A 4,412-nucleotide genomic window follows, 5' to 3' on the forward strand; every position below is an offset into this window, starting at 1 on the left:
CTTACTGTACATTCAAATCAGCTGGGGAGCTTTTGAACCTCCTGCAGTTCGGGCTTCCCAGCAGGCCAATTACTTTAGAATCTCTGGGGGTGGGTCCCAGGTGGCAGCACTTTTTAAAGCTCCCCAGGTGATCTCAGTGAGCAAGAATGAGAATCACTGCGGAATTTAAAGCCATCCAGCTCCTAAGGTGGCTCTGCCTTCCGTTTCTTTCCCTCCCTTGTCCACCTTTCCTTTCTAACCTCTCCTCCAGGATGCCCCTCCTCTCCTCTCTTCTCCCTCCCACTAGCCTGCCCTCTGGTCGCTCACCCCTGTTGTCTTGATGATGAGATTCACAGTGTCATTCTAGCGTCACCTGAATAAACTACTAGCCCAGAGAGCCCGGAGTCAGTGAGCCTGGGGCTCTGCCTCTTCGTGGTCTTGGGGCAAGTCACTTCACTCTCTGGATCTCAGTTTCTTCTTGAGCCTGGTGGCAGTCCTAACACTTGTTGTTGTGAGGATCACAGGAAATCATAGACCCTGAAGTCCTTTGCATGCTGGAGAGCACCAGGTGAATGTAAGGGCTCTCTAGAGCTGTGCGGACCCATATAGACAACATCAGTGATAAAAAGCAGCCTGCGGGGGGTGGGGGACCCACAGCATTAATACAGAGCGAAGGTTGCAAGACATGCAAAACAAGACTATCCTTCCCATGCATGTTTTGTTCTTTGACTTTATATGAATGTATCCATAAATGTTTTCTGGTATTTTATAAAGTCGAAGACTAAAACATGCATGGGAATGATAAACTCCAAATTCAGAACCAGGGGAAGGAGGTGAAGGGGATGCACTTCCAGAAGGGAACCAAGGTAGTGTAACTGTACTTTTAATGCCTTATTTTTCAAACATTAAATCCTCAGTAAACATGGCAAAACGTGACTATCTGACAAAACTAGGGGTGTTTTATATTATTATTTTTCTGCATACTTGAAAAGATAATAAAATAACTATATACAATATAAATATGTAAGCATTTTTAAAGTAAAATGAATGAGATTCTTATCTTGCCCTAGCTTAGTTCTATTGTCCACCCTGGTATAGTGGCAGGAAGTGATAAATCTTGGAATTGACAGCTGCTTCAAATCCTTCTTGTAAGATAGAGATGTATAAATCCATAACTCTAGGCTGGGTGCAGTGGCTCACGCCTGTAATCCTAGCACTCTGGGAGGCTGAGGTGGGAGGATGGCTTGATCTCAGGAGTTTGAGACCAGCCTGAGCAAGAGCGAGACCCCGTTTCTACTAAAAATAGAAAGAAATTATATGGACAACTAAAAATATGTAGAAAAAATTAGCCGGGAATGGTGGCATGCACCTGTAGTCCCAGCTACTTGGGAGGTTGAGGCAGAAGGATTACTTGACCCCAGGAGTTTGAGGTTGCTGTGAGCTAGGCTGACACCATGGCACTCTAGCCCAGGCAATAGAGTGAAACTCTGTTTCAAAAAATTTAAAAAAAATAAATAAATCCATAACTCTAAAATTAAAAAAAAAAAAACTTGTCTGTTTCCTCTAGATCTGCATTCCCCAACCCCAGGGCCCTGGTCCAGTACTGGTCCAATCTGTAGCCTGTTAGGAAATGACTGTGTATCACCACCTGAGCTCCGCACCCCACCCCAGGACACCCCACCCCTGCTCCATGGAAAAATTGTCTTCCATGAAACCGGTCCCTGATGCCAAAAAGGTTGGGGACCACTGCTGTACAGGATTTTGAAGATATCACTGAGGACATTTTTGCATGCACTGTACATAGCAGTACTTAATAAGTGTTCTGTTGAAGAAAATAAACGGAATGAGAAAGAGAGCTGAGTGGGGGGAGGGAAGATAACGGGAGAGGAGGAGAGGGGTTCATTCACCTGGATGAAATCACTCTAAAATATCAGTGAGTGCCTGAACATGCCATCCTCTCCCTTGTACAGCTGTCACAGCAGCTTCTCCATGGAGGTGCTTAACATACCACTGCATGGCCGCTATGGTCCCTGTAATAAGGTAACATTCGTTTTTCAAGGCTATCTTTTAAGACAGCTGCCTCAGCTTGCTCAATAACCGGTCTGCTACCTTGGCAACTACTAGCTCAGCGCCTACACACAAGCCGAAGCTAGCCCATGGAGCACCCTTGTGCTATTTAGGCAAAAGTGCCTGTCTTAGTCCATTTGGCCTGTTGTAACAACATACCATAATCTGGGTGGTTCATAAACAACAGAAATTTATTTCTCATAGTTCTGGAGGCTGGGAAGTCCAAGATCAAGGCACTGGCAGATTGTCTGGTGGGACCCCTGCTTCCTTATTCATAGATGGTGCCTTCTCTGTGTCCTCACACAGTGAAAGGGGTGACCAAGTTCCCTTGGGCCTCTTTTATGAGGGTGCTAATCCCATTCATGAGGGTGGAGCCAATCGCCTCCCAAGGGGTCCCACATCCTAATACCATCAACTTGGGGGTTAGGATTTCAACTTCTGAATTTGGAGAGAGGGTCAGACATTCAGGCCACAGTAGTGCCCCTCTGAGCACATGCAGCCCCTTTGGCTCACAGTTTGGTTAGCTTATGGTTATTAGAAAAAGGTACCCCTTTCTCCTGGCTTACACAGCCCTGCACCAGGATGCACTGTACGACTTGGTGAACCCCACCGCCTCAGCACAAGGTGCCCTTATACAGTGAAAACATGCACAACCTCATGGGACAGTCCTGCTGGCACATAAGTCCTTGCGACCTGGCCCGTGACTATCTCCAAGACCTCAGACTGCAACTGTCCCACCCTCCTCTGCCCTAGTCCCACCCTGTTCACTGCTTTCACTGATTGTTACCTGCACTCCAGGATCACTGGCCTTTCCTCCTGCCTTAGGGCTGCTCACTTGCTCTTCCCTCTGGACTGCTTTTCTTCTGGAATCTTTTTTTCTGGACCTTCGCATATCTGGATTCTCAATTCACCAAAATAGTCAATTCCTTCTCCTGGCCTCCCACGTCATCAAATATCACTACCTGAAAGTGTTATTTACATGTTCATTATCAGTTCCTCCCCACCCCCTTGAGATCTGCAAAAACTCTGGACAGGAACATTCCGTTCAAACCCCTGCACTAAGAGACTTGACCAAACTTTGGCATGCCTTCTAGCAGCCTGACTACACCCCTGGGATGGCCGAGCCCCCCTTTGAGTTCCAGTCTGAAAAAGCTCAGGGCTGTCAAGAGAACTCACCATTCGTTCCAGCCAAAACCTGATGATGATGGATCCTGACCCCCTCCTTTCTTAGCTCTAAGAAAAAGCTTACAATCGTAAATCCTTCCTCTGTCCCTTAGATACATATATATGCATGAGTGTCTTTCTCAGGGATCTGAGAGCCATTCCTTTGAAATGTAATCATCAGGGAAGATAGGGCCTCTGTCTCTCAGTCTCTGTGGAGAGACAGAATACTAACTTCCATCAAGCCAGCAAGAAGACACATCCGACCTACTAGCATTTACCCTAACCAACCCTCCTACCAACTTTTTGTAATTTTTCACTTCCCTGATTCTACTCAGGCCTCCACTTGATCCCCCTCTCTATTCTTTCATTCTTCCTTTAAAACTTCTACTTGGCCAGGCATGGTGGCTCACGCCTGTAATCTTAGCACTCTGGGAGGCCCAGGTGGGAGGATCGCTTGAATTCAGGAGTTCGGGACCAGGCTGAGCAAGAGCAAGACCCCCGTCTCTACTAAAAATAGAAAGAAATTAGCTGGACATCTAAAAATATATATAGAAAAAATTATCCAGGCATGGTGGCTCATGCCTGTAGTCCCAGCTAATTGGGAGGCTGAGGCAGAAGGATCCCTTGAGCCCAGGAGTTTGAGGTTGCTGTGAGCTAGGCTGACACCATGGCACTCTAGCCCTGTCAACAGAGTGAGACTCTGTCTTGAAGAAAAAAAAACAAAACCTCCTACTTACCTCTGTGCAAATCAGAATGAAGCAAGGCTCTTTCTCCCTGCTGTCAGCGGTTACTGATTAAAATCTGTTTTCATCACATTGGACTAATGTGGCTGTGGTTACCTTTGACACCCTCCACCTTCACCCTCCTTCAGAGACTCAGGACAGGGACCATGTGTGTTTTGTTCACTGCTGAATCTTCAGTGCCTCCAAGAACACCTAGCACAATAAACAGCTGCTGAATGAACAAATAAATGTTTGTTAAAATGCGAGTCGTGAAAGGCCTCAAGATTGGAAGATAAAGACCTAGATTTTAGTCTCATCTTTTGTCCTGTTAACTAACATGTTACCTAAGTCAAGTGGCTTCATCAGCTTGGTCCAACTACTGTCTGTGTGACCTGGGACAAGATGCTGACAAAGACTCTCTCCTTTGACCAAAACTTTACTCAAGCTCTTCTGAGCCCTCTGCTTGACTAGGCCGGACCT

The 4,412-nt window shown here is 46.4% G+C and overlaps 1 long non-coding RNA gene across 1 annotated transcript; it reads right to left on the reverse strand.

Moving 5' to 3' along the window:
- Positions 1 to 1,909: 1,909 nt before the first annotated feature.
- On the reverse strand, positions 1,910 to 4,134 carry LOC123628031. The gene is made up of 3 exons (XR_006731576.1): positions 3,948 to 4,134; positions 2,834 to 3,008; positions 1,910 to 2,009 (listed from the first exon to the last, which is right to left on the reverse strand). It is a non-coding gene; the product is annotated as an uncharacterized LOC123628031 (long non-coding RNA).
- Between the last annotated feature and the right edge of the window lie 278 nt (positions 4,135 to 4,412).

The sequence above is a fragment of the Lemur catta genome, chromosome X, assembly GCF_020740605.2.
Source record: "Lemur catta isolate mLemCat1 chromosome X, mLemCat1.pri, whole genome shotgun sequence".
Taxonomy (NCBI): domain Eukaryota; kingdom Metazoa; phylum Chordata; class Mammalia; order Primates; family Lemuridae; genus Lemur; species Lemur catta.